This window comes from Nicotiana tabacum, chromosome 11 (genome assembly GCF_000715075.1).
Source record: "Nicotiana tabacum cultivar K326 chromosome 11, ASM71507v2, whole genome shotgun sequence".
NCBI classification, from domain to species: Eukaryota; Viridiplantae; Streptophyta; class Magnoliopsida; order Solanales; family Solanaceae; genus Nicotiana; species Nicotiana tabacum.
Window position 1 is genome coordinate 169,337,702 of NC_134090.1, and position 14,844 is coordinate 169,352,545.

Genomic DNA, 14,844 nt, shown 5'->3' on the forward strand with positions numbered 1-14,844 from the left:
AAAAAGTGTACAAAATAATGGATTAATAATATCAAAAGTTAATGCATGTATTGTTTTCTCTAATGCATTCTACCAAAAGACCCGATAAGGTGAAAAAGTGACTATTTCCTTCTTTTTTTAAGGGATAGTTTCAAGTAAAATTACAATCTTGTCCTTAATTCATAATCGGTTATTTAATACTTCCTCCGGTTCACTTTAATTAATTTTTTGGCCTTTTTTTATGGTTCATAATATTTTATTTTTTCAAATACCAAGAAGGAATTAACTTATTTTTTTCAAAGTTGTCCTTGGAGTAGAGAGCATAGGAGTATTTATTATATTTTCAATGAATAAATTAAGGTTAATCTAGTCAATTTTATTGTTAATTAATGCTAAAAATTAAATTTCTTAATACTGTAAAAACAAATAAAATTTGATTAAAGTGGACAGGAGGAACTAAAAAATATGCAACACCCAGCCATCTACAATTGTAAAAATTGGTTTATTATGGGGGTGGGTTGTATTTTACATTATGTTTAAAATAATTATTTTTATTCTTTTGTTTATAAGTCAATCTCCAGAAAGGAGTTGGGGTACATCATTGTCATTTTATTAATCTTTGACAAAAAAAGTGCACCGGGTAAACCCTTTTCCAAATGAAACAAAACAAAAGATGCAAGATAAAAACCTTTAATTTAGAAAAATACCAACTTCCAAGAATATTTAAGTTTTATTGTTCACAATATTTATTAGAAGAAGTAAGATTAACTCTATCAAAATTAAGAAAAAAGTAGATTTGCAACCAAAAAAAAAAAAAAACTATCCCATAGCCCATAGGCATAGTGTATGTCACAATATACAAAGTCCTATTCTTCAAATTCCACAAAAAGTTCAGTGGTCTACTCCAAGCTATTTGTCTGCGCAATTTGGTCACAAATGAAAAAGAGACGTTCTTCGGGCGACCTCTAGTTAAAAACTTAAAATTTACCACAGCTGTCTCTTTCACTATAGGTACTGTAGTAATATTTACTACATCCGTTTCAATTTATGTGCATCTATTTTTTTTGGCATATAATTTAACAAAAAAGGAATATTTTTTGAAATTTATGGTCCTAAACAAGTAAAAAAAGGAGTTCATAGTATCTGTGTAGTTATAAAAGCCTCTCATTAAGAGTAAAATTTGAAGTTTAAGCTAAATTATTTCCAAATTTAGAAATGAGTCTTTCTTTTTGGAACGAACCTAAAAGGAAATAGGTTCACATAAACTGGAACGGAGGGACTAGTACTTAGTAGTATTTTTTTTTTAGCTTACACTTATCTCGACTATGTAATTGATTATGTGTTGGCACTAGGGGTGTACAAACCGAACCGAAAAACCGCACCAAACCAAAAAGTCAAACCAAACCGATTAAAAACCCGACTTGGTTTGGTATTGAATAAAAAACCTCGAACCAACCCGATATATAAATAATATATATATATATATATATATATATATATATATATATATATATATATATATATATATATAATTTTCTTTAAAAAATATCTAGAAATATTTGGGATTCTCTTGCGGGATATAAATTTTAAAAGAATATGAAGTGCTCCATATTTATTGACCTTAAATAATGGGTTATACGATCACTTTTTTATCAAGTGTTACTGAAATGCGTCTATCTCTTTGTTCTTCCATATTCATATCATATGTTGAGATCTATTAAATTCTTATATCTTTTTCGAATGTGAAATGATTATTAATATTTAGGTATCATATTGATTTTTATGTTTAATTACTGAATCCGGTTAACCTGAAAGTGTATATCAACGAAAAATTATTGTCAGACGACTAGAAAAATAATTATTATGTTACTAATAGAATTCTCCCATAAGAATATTTTAATCGATAATATGTTTGTCAGTTTTTTATATTTTTACTAAATAGATGTATACTTATCAAATATTTAACAAAGTAATATTGAAATAATATGTAATTAACAAAAAATCCGATAAAAACGACAAAATCAAACCAATCCAAAGTTTTGATAAAAACCGAACCAATCCGGCCCATATATACCCCTAGTTACTATGTATCAAATAATTTTGCTCACTAAGATTGGAAATACATGCTTACACTAAGGTAGTAAATGAAATTCAAATATCTTCCAACTTAGAAGCTCAAAATTGTTACTCTTATTGTTTAACCACTAGATCATCCAAATTATGTTGTTGGTGAATAATTACAGTTGAAAAATTAAAAAGAAAAAAATAATATATCTTCAGGTTGAGACGCCGATATCTCGCTCTCTTTAAGGAGATTCAAGCACACTGCAATAAAAGCTTCACTAATCCAGCAGTAGTCTTTTTTAGCACGCCGTATGGCTTAAATAAATTATGGATAAGTTGTTGAGTCCAAAGTTTCACCACTTGAAATACCTTCCTTCAATAAAGTAAAACTATTTCTTTTTATTTTAACTTTCATGCACTCTACAGTATTTTTTCACACGCTACATTATTTGAAAAAAAAAAACTCCTATTTATAGGTGCAAGAATTTTTACTTGGATAAAATTGAAAGAAAGTTGGGTAATAAGTTATGAGATCATAGTAAATATGAAGAAATTGGTGTGTAATTAATGGTAGAATATTATAGAGTGGTTACAAAAGAGTTATGATCGTTTTATACATCATGGAGTTGTGGGTTAAAAGGGAGTTATGGCCATTTCTCAAGATCATGAGCTAATGAAAATTAGTAATTTTCCGAGGCATAATATAATTTTAATATTAAAATATCACATAAAACTACACCAACATATGTCAACTAAAATAAAAACAATATTGTTAGCCTTCATGCTTATTTATTAACGGAATTTTTACCTCCTATAGCAAAAATTATATTTTATAGATACCTTTTAAGGTTTATGGCAAAATATTTAATTTTGGTTACCTCCTACCCCTAAGTTACTAAATACGCTAATCAGTTACACTATTTTCTTTCTCTCTCTACTTTAATACATCCCATTCTCTTCCCCCATCCCATTAAAATTTCCGACCTCCTCCTCCTTCCACCGGATTTGTGCAAAGCCCACTTCAGCAATTGCTCCGGCTCCCGCATCTGACGACTGCAACGGCATATTCCTACAACTAGACAAGAGGAGTTGCTCTGATGGTAAGCAACCTCCACTTCCAACCAAGAGGTTGTGAGTTCGAGTCTCCCCAAGAGCAAGGTGAGAAGTTCTTGGAGGGAAGGATGCCGGGGGTCTATTTGGAAACAGCCTCTCTACCTCAGGGTAAGGGTAAGGTCTGCGTACACACTATCCTCCCCAGACCCCACTAAGTGGGATTATACTGGGTTGTTGTTGTTGTAGAAAACCCAGGGGATCGATGTTTTTAGTATTGTTAGAATTAAGAGAAACTTAATAAGTGTTTAAGGTTAAAACGTTGGCACATGAAGATCTGCTAGTGATGAGAAAAGATACGTGCGATCAAGTACATACGCTTACTTCCTTTTCGTAAATTATCCCTCAATAACATTTTGATGAACTAACTTGACTCCTACTGAGTTCAAGAAAATTTCTGTTATGATGTAGAGAGGCCTCGTAAATACCGTCTTTGTCATTTGAAAAAATTTCACTGCTATATAAGCTGGCTCCACTAGTCTCGTGAATACCGTCCCTGCCAATTGAAAAAATTAAGATATGGATGTTGTAGGATGATTTTCTGTTAATATATGTCAATGTATTTTATATGTTAATGTATTTTCATGTATTTCATTATATTCATTGTCTTTTTTTTCCATTGTAATTCAATGTATCTCGTTGTATTTCATGTATTTTATTGTATTCACTGTCTTTTTTCGCATTGTATTTCAATGTATTTCGCTGTATTCTATGTATTTCATTGTATTCACTGTCTCGCTATATGTCATTAATGTATTCATAAGTTTTTTTTAATTAATATAATTTATATATTCAGATGTATTATATAATTTCTCTGAAGATTGCTATGTTTCTGGGGTATTTTTCGGTTGAGAATCTTTTTTATAACTGAAAATACAAAATTTGTGTGTTATAATTGAGTTTGTTGAGTTATATTAGGATTCTATTATGTTAATTGATTCACTTTCCCTTTTAAAAACAGTGTAATCCCCTATTTCACACCGTGAATACAGTCGAATACAATAATCTGTCCAGCTGTAATCCCATGTTTCACTCCATGAATACAGTCGAATACACTCGAATACAACAACTGATTAGCTGGACTTCCCTGATTCACGCCTATTTTTGCTACTTTATTCATAAATACAATAACTTAAATACATCAAATACATCTTATAACCACATAAAAGGTATCTATAACCCGTAATATAACAAATGGTATCTATAGATGGCTAATTACTACTAAAAGATAGTGCTTTGTGAAATTTCCCAGCAAAGGTTAACACCTTATTTATTTTAAATAAATACCACAACCATAGGCCTTTCTCACAGGCGGCCTAATGCCTAAAACCAAACTTTATGAAGGGTTTTAACTTTTTTATTTATTTTTTTAAAATTTAAACACTATTTTTCTAGTTTTTTTTAGATGCAAAGTTATTAATAGTTTTCCCGTAATCAATTTCTCCTTATAAATTTTTCTCAATTAACAATATAGCCAATCCATTTGACCTCTCCTGAGACATTATTGATCTTAGTTAAGATTTTATCAATTTTAATTTTAAAAATTTCTTTCCGTTATAGCAACGATAGCAGGAATTATTAACATTATTCTATAAGCTACAGGCATTTGGAGAAGAATCAAATCTTTTTATTTGATTGAGTATATCAATTAAACTTTATATTCTAATTTTACTATTTTTCTTAGTATTTTTAATCTAGAAAATAAATCTAAACCATCAATATCAGATTATTATACTTTAAGGAACATTCAAGATTAATTAAGGCAATATTTTTCAAATTTTTATCATTTAGCGATCTCAATTTTTTACCGCTAAATAGAAAACCAAAAATATTTTTATATGCTTCGAATTGTTCAAATCTATTTTGAAGTAAAAAAATAGTTTTATCTATTATGTATAAAAAATAATCAACTCTAAGGGACTCTTCAAGAATTTTGAGATTTCATTATAAACATTCTTATCAAATTATTTCTTCCGATATATCACACGTTTCAATATTCAAATGCAATTTCATTGGCAGAAATCATAGCAGTTACAAATCCTTCTTCTCTATATATATTAAAGAAAGAATTGAACATTTTCACCTCACAGAACTTGCTTTACTTGCTTTAGGGAAGGGTTACCCCTGAGTATAAGGTAACTAGCTTAATGCTCAGTCAAATGCTGAACATAGTTTCTAAATAAAATATTTTCATGAAAAATATTTTACATTATTTAAACACACTGTAAAGAGGAGGCGATGCTGAGATGGTCAAGGCATATGAAGAAGAGAAGCACAGGGGGCCCATAGGAGGTGTGAAAGGTTGGTTTTGATAGGTATGAGAAGAGGTAGAAGTAGGCCAAAGAAGTATTGGGGAAAGGTGATTAAGCACGACATGGCACAACTGGAACTTACCAATGACATGACCCTTGATAGGAAGGTATGGAGGTCGAGAACTAGAGTTATATATTAGTAGGTAGTAAAGCATTGTACTTTTTCCTCCCGATACCGATAGTTTTAGTTTTAGTATGGTATCTTTTTATTCTTAGATTGCTATCACTTCCTACTCTTTGATTCACTTTGATTTTCTTAATATCTTGCTATTGTTATTGCTTGTTGTTATTGTTCTGTTCATCTTCTCTTAGCTAAGGATCTAACTGAAATAATCTCTTTGCCCTCCAAGGTAAGGGTAAAGTCTGCGTACAACGTACCTCCATACTCCACCCGCAGGAATCCACGGGGTTTGTTGTTGTGTTAAATACCCCGTTAAACTAGTTCTTAATAGGCACATTACTTTGTAATTGATTAAAACCTCTTCTGCTGGTAAGTCTTCAACACCGACACATCTTAGATTCCGACGGCTAAAGCTTAAAAAAGGCCAAGAATGTTGAAACAACTGACGGACACCTATTTTGTCATGAAATTTAAATGAAATTTTTTAATTGCAGGACAAATTATGATATTTTTGTCCTAAAAAATTGAACCAAAAAACTATAATTCAGGACGCATAGTCTAATTCCTAATCATTTCTACGTTAATCAGGCAGCACAAACTGTATCTCAGAAAGCCCGTTCAACTATTGTCTGCATTGACCAAATCATTGATGCAATGTTCTTCAATCTTCATGGTTCAAGTCCATAGTACACAACATCAAGCATCACTGTTACTAACAATGAAAATGTGAACATGTGTGATGTATGAAGAGAGACCATCAGCTAACTTAAACTTCCATGATTACACTAACAAGAACCACGAGAAATGAGATACATTATTAAACTTAATCCTGCTCAACCACCTTCTTCAGCATTTTTGTTCACTTCTCTTCTTCTGGTTTCTCAATGAATGTCTTCCTCAACCAGTCCCATGGCTGCTTAAATATGAAAATAACGTAACACGGTCAGAGGTGTTATTAGATACATATATGCCATCGTAAAATCAAGCTTACATATCCAAACAATACATTAACAAGAACTGAGTTGCACAACCTAAAGGAAGTCCAGAAGTGCATAGAAATAAAATAACACCAAAAGACTAAATTAGCACTTGCTTTGCTCTCTACTCTCTAATTAAAGCTTATACATGAGATATCCAATTAAAGGACATCAAAACATTTAAATGAAAAAGTTACTTCAACAAATTCCATAGAATTCATCAAAAGTTTTGGAACCTTCCTTCTTATTACTGATTTCCGAACCTCTAATCTAATATCTTAAAACAGCCACATTCATCAGTATATATTGCACATAAGATAATCTGAAAATGCAACTTTAAGTTTATAATACGTTCATAGTTAAAAAAAATGAAACTAATGTCATCACAAAAGTCAGAAGGAAAACAGATGGACAGGAAAACAAATGGACAACAAACCTGCAACACAAAACAAAGTGACAAACAAAATGAATCCCCCCATTTTCTTAAACTAGTAGGTTGCGTGCAATTATGACTATTTTTGGCCAATGTCACTAAGTTGACACTTGGCTGATGTTGAGTGAGAGAGATTAGAAATTAGCAAAAGCAGGGAAAATGGGAAAAAAAGAGTTACAGATTTTTCAGTGCAAAAAAGCTCTGGATAAAATTCTTCTCACCTATTTCCATGTTTAGCGCACCTCCGTATTAAGTCCTTATCCATCCCTATAGTCTTAATTTAGAGGCAAGGAGATCGATAATTGAAACTCCCACAGGAAAGACCTAAAATACAGTCATTCCCATAGCTGTGTCCTACTTGCTGTTCCACACCCGCCCTAACAAGCTCCCACCCCTTCTCTAAGCCTCCCCAGAAAAGACCCTTCTACTAGGCCATAGATAAATAATCAGAAGAAAATTGATCTCTAGCACCATCCGTATGCCGCTTTTACTACCTTACTTTGCCATTTCGACTGTCCTCGTTGTGCCATTGGTGATGATTTAGTTTGCTCAAAAGAAAAAAAGTTGAATCAATGAAATTTACAACAATATGTGTGTGTGTGTTTGATAAACTAGTGTCAACGCCTCAAAGGTATACTTGAGAACAAAGTTGACCCTCTTTTTTGGATAACAATGGGGTACAGACAAGTTTTGGCGCACTTCAATTGATCCTCCAAGTATTTGCTAGCCTATTACCTTCCACAAGTAGAGGTACCAAATAACTCTACCCACCAAGACATAGGCAGATGAGAAGAATTCACCTAATGTAACCTATGATCAAATTAAATTCTTGATTCCTAAAGTTGTCACACAAGATTTTGGACTGCTAAGCTATCCTGCTCACCAAATGTTACATTGCATAAATGGTCGGATACCACATCACAACATTTATCAGAACAATAATTGCACATTTTGGATAACTGAACCAATCCAGCCTACCTAATCATTAAAAAAAATCGGGAAGGATTCAAATCCCAACATTTTCCTGTCAAACATACCAACTTTCCCTATATGGTATTAACTCTTAAGAGCATATGTTTGACGGTTTCAGTTACTTTCGGAAGTTAAACGACAAGGACAACGCAAGGACTTATAATATTTGGAGAGGAGGTTAGTATAACTTTTAAAACACGAGAAAGAAACTGCAATAACTTTTAGAAACGTAGATATAAGATCAGTGCAATAAACTCAATCCATAAACAACTACAAATGCCAGAATTCAAACTTTTATGAGTAACACATGTTCAAGAAATAGAACCCCGTGTTCACGTCCTTGAGGACCATAACTACTAATGCATAGGGGGCTCTAACAGACAGGAGCGGAGGTAGAGTGCGGGATACGGGTTCGGCCGAACCCAGTAACTTTTGTTCAAACCATGTATTTGTCTTAAGAAATTCATTGAATATGTACAACTTGTTAATTTAGAACCCAATAACTTAATGAGATTACAATTCCGAACCCATAAGGTTTAAATCCTGACTCCGCCTCTGCTAACGGACCATGCCTAAACCAGATCTAGAATCCGAAGAAAGAAATCAATTGATCAAGTTGTGGAAATAAAATAGCAAGAGTGTAAAGGGGCTAAAAATTTATCATAGAAGAAAAGGATGTTGAAGCAATGTTGAAATAATGGAGTACTAGATTAGCAAATTCGTAAGTATTGTATCTCGAATTGCAATGTTTGTAATCTCTAACACTAATCCAGTTTTCAATTCAAGCGGATAGTGATCCAACAATGATTCCTAATTACTATTAGGATCACAAACCATGACAACAAAAAATAGCAGTCAAGGGCGGCTCCGTAAAATTGGTGGCCTAAAGCCAAACTTTAATAAGAGGCCTTATACTTTTTTATTAGTACGTATACACACATATATGCAAAAAAAATAATCTTGCCATTTTTTTCATACTTGTTGTTTATAGCATATATTCTTAAATGACATAGTCTTTAACTTCACATAGTAATATAATTATTTATATTAGAAAAGGAAAATTTAAATAAATGAGATATTAGACATGTATTTGCAATATATTACCTTTAATATTGTTGTAGACAATATATTTACTAATATGAAGATTTAAGTAGTTTAATTCAAAGTTTTAAAAATATTTTTACTGTTTAAGAGTAGATACCTTTCTTTCTTTTTTACAATTTTTTTCGTACTTTATTATTTTTTCTACAAACATTAATATTGTCTAATTTGAAATAAAGTTATAAAATTCAATATTAAAAATTTTGGGAACCTAAATCAAGGCTATACTAGTCTCGTACTAGAGCCACATATCCGCCCCTGACATTCTCAATAAAATTTATAGAGTCTCACTTAAAATAAGACAGCAATGACAAGAGCATTAAAGATAACGAGTTTGTCATTCAGTTACCAAATGTGAATGAAGCTGGTTGAACAGTACGTTTATAGTGGGGCAGTAGTCTGTAAATAATTGTTGATTGTCAATGAGGGGCGGCTCAACAAAACTGGTGCCTAAACCAAAATATATTAAAAAGACCCTGAAACGTCTTTTATAAAATTCATATAATACTGAGACACACAAAAAAACTACATGACTTTGATATAGTGGTGGGACCACAACTCATGATGTATGAGTTAGGCGCGCGTCATATGGTATTGAATTTTTCCCTTAAGTGAAAATGGTAAAGGGCGAGCCCATTATTCATCATGTTTTGAACCTTGCGACATTTTCCTCGAGGATTTCTTAGTTAAAAAAGATGAGACACAAAAGAACTTGCTTTCTGGCATGTGGTTCAATCAAATGTGACCAAAAGATATAGTAAATTTAGGGAATTGGAGTTGAAATTAGAACGTAAAATCGTAAGAACCATGAAAAAAGACTATACATAAAGAAAGAAAAATAAAATTGATGAGAAGGTAAATATATTATTTAATTTAGTGAGAATTTTTTTTCCAATTAACTCACTTAATCTTACGTCTACAAAATGTTAAAAATTATTAAAATTTGAAATCTTTTATTAATAATTATATAAATATAAATTATGGAGTATATATTATATAATAATATAGTTGTATTTTTTTATTTTTGGGGCCTTAATTATTTGGAGGCCTAAGGCAAGGGCTTCACTTGCCTTGCCTTGCCCTAGAGCCGCCCTTGATAGCAGTATAAGATGCTTGACAGGAGATGCTCCGCTTCCATAATCATAATATCAGGCCCGGATATCGAGCTGAGCTCAGGCTCTCTGCTCAAACGAAGCTTTTAAGTCGCAATCAAAGGTTCAGTTAAATCTTTATGATAACTGAATAAGCTCCTATTATCTAAATTAAAAATTCGAATTTGAATAGTTTCTTAAAAAGAAAAAAAGTTGCTATTTTATCAAAATTACAGTAGATGCAGTGGTATTCTTTATCCACTGACTTAAAAATCCTTGACCCACCTAGTTGCTTATAGGATCTAAGGAGAATTACCCGATTGACTTATTATGTGATCGACTATCTGAGTGTTAAAAGTTCTAAATGGCATGGAATTAGATAACGAAAAAACAAGGAAAACATAAAATCAAAATTGAAGTACATACAAATAAATCGGATTCCAAAATTCTTGAGAAAAAGTGAAAAAGGAAAGGACCTGGACGATCCAGAGAGCGGTGGTAGTGGCGGCGACACCCCAAGTAGCGGCGGCCTGTATATCGGTGGACTGAGGACGCAATTTGGGCCGCAGGAACTTGAAGAGTCCGGTACTGGTCATCTTCGGCGTTGTTAATTTCTCCGTTCACTGTAACTGAAACTGATACGATGAGCCCTCGAAATAAGCTAACCGGGTCTTCTCTAACTTCCAAATGACATATATATAGAACATTTATTTTTTCTTAAAATAAATAAAAATAAGATGGGTTTCTTACAACTTGTTTGGATGGTTGTTAACTGTTGTATCGTATCGTATTATTACTTTAAATATAATGTTTGTTTTGATTGTTACTTAAATTTTATTGTATCGTATCGTTAAATCCGTGGTTACGTAATGATGAAATATGTCACTTTATGTAACGACCGATTTGGTGTGGTCACGTCGTTTTTTTGGGGTTTTCTCTCAATCTCACCCTTCATTAGTATTAAATAATTTTATTTTATCATTTATCCTACCTTTTTATATACCATATAATCATTTTTCTTTATAATATTGCAAGTTTATTCATCATATTACTGATGCGTGATACTATGAAACGACGATAAAATGACACAATCCATCCAAACATTGTATTCATCAAACGATATAGTACAATACAATACGATACGATACATTATGAAACGATACGTAACAACCATCCAAACAAGCTGTTAGGCCCCGTTTGTCCATAATTTATTTATTTTTCAAAATTGTTTTTTAAAATGTGTTTGTCCATAAAATTTTATAATTTTTTGGAAATTTTTCAAAAATGAGTTTTTCAAAAACCAAAAGTAATTTTGACCATTTTTTCAAAATTTTTAGATTTTTTTCTCCACTCACAAAGTTGCAACATTTTTTCAAGTGAAATGCATGTCCAAACATAGTGGGCGTTTGGACATAAGAAATGTAAATTCCAAAAATAAGTGAAACTTTTTTTCAAGTGAAAGTGGTGTTTGAAAATTAGAGTTGTGTTTAGACATGAATATAATTTTAGATTATTTTTGAAGTTTTGTGAGTGATCTGAATGAAAATTTTGAAAAATAGCTTTTGGAGTTTTTCAACTTTTCAAAAAATTTCAAATTCATCTTCAAATAAAAATTGAAAATTTTATGGCCAAATACTGATTTTGAAAAAAGTGAAATTCTTTTGAAAAAAGTAATTTTTTTTTTTATGTCCAAACGGGCTCATAATTTCAAATTCCAAATACGATTTTCAACTTAACTTCAAATATTACTTTTTTCAAAAATTACAATTTCTATGTCCAAACGTCTACTTAGACTTCTAATAGTGATGAAATTACGCTAGATGGGGGCTCCTTGCAATTGCCCAAATTTTCCTTAACCGATTGGTATAGTAATCGTTACGATTTTAAGCGATAGTGCTGAAAAATCCTAGCGATTAGTCCCATTTTGTGGTAAATTTTGATAATTATCATATAATTTTTTTAATGGTTGCTAGTTTTTGTGGCAAACCCTAGTGATCATCATATGAAAAATTTCAGTGATTGCCAGAAGTGCTTAAAATTCTAGCCAAAGGTTATTTTTCTAATACTTTTTCTAAGGTCAAAATTTAAATAGCAGCACCGAATGATTCTATTTGTGCAAATCGCCCCTCAAGAATCACTTTTAATTTTGTCTTCAACTGATTAAACACAGTAAGTTATCTTAAGAAAATATATTCGTATATATAAACACACGTGTTACAATTGTTCACATCCTAAGTATTAAAATGACCCGAACCTAAAATATCTTTAAATTGTCGGCAGAAATAAGGTAAATTCATTTGCAATAGCTAACAGTATATTGAAAATGTAATGACCTTTTTCTTTTACCTTTTTCCCGTCCTCTGTTTTAAAAGGCAGAATTGAAACTCGTAAAACGCCCCTGGGCTTATGTGTGAGGTTTAGTTCCATGAAATTTATGCCTCCGCTATTGCGACTTACGCCTCGAACACGCCCAACGCTCATCGTACTGGGCTCGCTTAATAGAACATTATGCAATTGTATGTAACTAACCTTGTAAATCCTCAAATTTTCTTAATAAATCGTTCACTATTCAAAATTACTTTTTTCTTAATCATAAATCATTAAATTGAGAATATTTTATGTCATAATTAAAATAAAAATTATTGTACGTTATCCACTAAGACTGCTATATAGTTAATTTTAAATAAATCTTTCATTTAAAAAGTATTTATTTATTAACTTTTGTTATGTCTTTACTGTATAATAGTCCATAATTTTTTTATAATTATTTTTTTAAATATTTTTTTCACGTTTACGAGATACAATACTTATTAATTTAATAGCTCAGTTTTAGCTAGTAACTATTTACAAATAATTAGTTATCATGGTATTATATGGTGAATTATGTGTCACTTTATTAACTTGTTGAAACTTAAAAATAAATGACGCTAGAGAATCATATTGAAATTGTGAATTATGTTTTTATATTAATTCTCTTTCAAATAGAAAGCATATTAAATAAAAGGAGTATTTAAGAAAAATATCAAATTATAATATCGAAATTCTTTCAAGATTCATTACTCCTTAAGAGATACATATAAGATTTCGTATCGAATACATAACTTTTGATGTTTGAGTTGTAATGACGTTGTAGCTAATTTGCATATTATGATATATGTTATACTTTTTATATTATTTATAGTTGAATTATGCTTTATAAATTTTTTAAATATATTATTTGTTATAATTTTGTGATTTTAATGTAATTTTTATAATTATTTTTTATTTTATACTATTTTAAAATTCTTGTAAAATTTAAAGATCCGTGCGACTTATGCCCATGTTTCAGGGCTTACACCTCGCCTCGTTAGAGTTAAAACGTCTCGCCTCACGCCTCGCCTTTTAAAATATTGGACTCCAGTCCTATCCTTTTTGTTATATTGACTAATGTTCCCCCATAAAGTATCAACTACTATAGAGAAAGTTACTCAAAAATTCTTGTATCATGATTGTCACACCTCCTTTTTCCGTCCCCGCGAGGGGTGAAGGAGTTTTTTCCAATTAAAGGATAATCGAAACGGGATTTGTTTGTTTATTTCATAGTCGCCACTTGGGAGATTTAGGGTGTCCCAAGTCACCAATTTAATCCTGAATCGAGGAAAAGAATGACTCTGTATTACAGTCCGCAAACCAGAAATCCGGATAAGGAATTCTGTTAACCCGGGAGAAGGTGTTAGGCATTCCCGAGTTCCGTGGTTCTAGCACGGTCGCTCAACTGTCATATTAGGCTTGTTTATCTGATTTTATATAATTATGAGCTCATATGCAAATTTTAACTCTTTACCGCTTTTATTATATTTTTAAAGGAATGTGAACATCGTTTAAAGAACATGTCTTTGGATTGCGTCACATGAAATGCACCCGCAATCCGGAACATATTTTATTCAATGTTTTGGGATTTAGATTTGGGTCACATGAAATGCACACCCGAGTTTAAGAAGGTAAGATTATTAAAATGCGCCTAAAGAGTCTAATGCGTTATTATCTTTGGGGAAGGTAGTGAAATTCATTAAACAGTCCATCCCGAATTCTAAATATTCAATTAAACGTTTAATGAGGGCCCCACAATTAGTGCGTTTTATTGGGCGAGGCTAATCTCATTTTATTTTTAAAGGACAGTCATAAAATGCCTACATTTTTCTCTATTAAATTTGTCTCTACAAAATAAAAGAGAAAATGTCTTAATTTATTTACATGCTTGAGTTGTTATAGATGAGTTTCGAATATGATTCATAAAATCTGAAAATGATGCAAACAGGACAGTCCGTTGCCAATGCGGGCCCAGGCCCAACGTGTATGACATAAAACTAGACCTGGGCCGTCTTATTCACATGTTACTACCTAGTTACATTATACTAGGCATGTTCTCAGTTTGTCAAATTAAAAAAAAACTTAGCAATCTAATTTTAATCCTAAACCATTTACATGCTGAAATTAACCAATATTATTTAACTAAACAATATTCCTACAAGTTCCGAAATGGTCTATTCGTTTGATTTTTAACTAGACGGAGTTACTACACTATTTATTTATTTTTAGGCAATATATAGATAGTTCATATGTTAAGCTATCGTCACATGTTCCACTATATATATTAAACAGCTACATGATTCTGATTTTTGTAAGCTAAATAATTTATATATAC

General features: G+C 31.4%; 1 long non-coding RNA gene across 1 annotated transcript; it reads right to left on the minus strand.

Moving 5' to 3' along the window:
• Nucleotides 1-6,189: 6,189 nt before the first annotated feature.
• On the minus strand, nt 6,190-10,827 carry LOC107775591 (uncharacterized). Its single transcript, XR_001645777.2, has 2 exons — nt 10,637-10,827; nt 6,190-6,499 (listed from the first exon to the last, which is right to left on the minus strand). It is a non-coding gene; the product is annotated as an uncharacterized LOC107775591 (long non-coding RNA).
• Between the last annotated feature and the right edge of the window lie 4,017 nt (nt 10,828-14,844).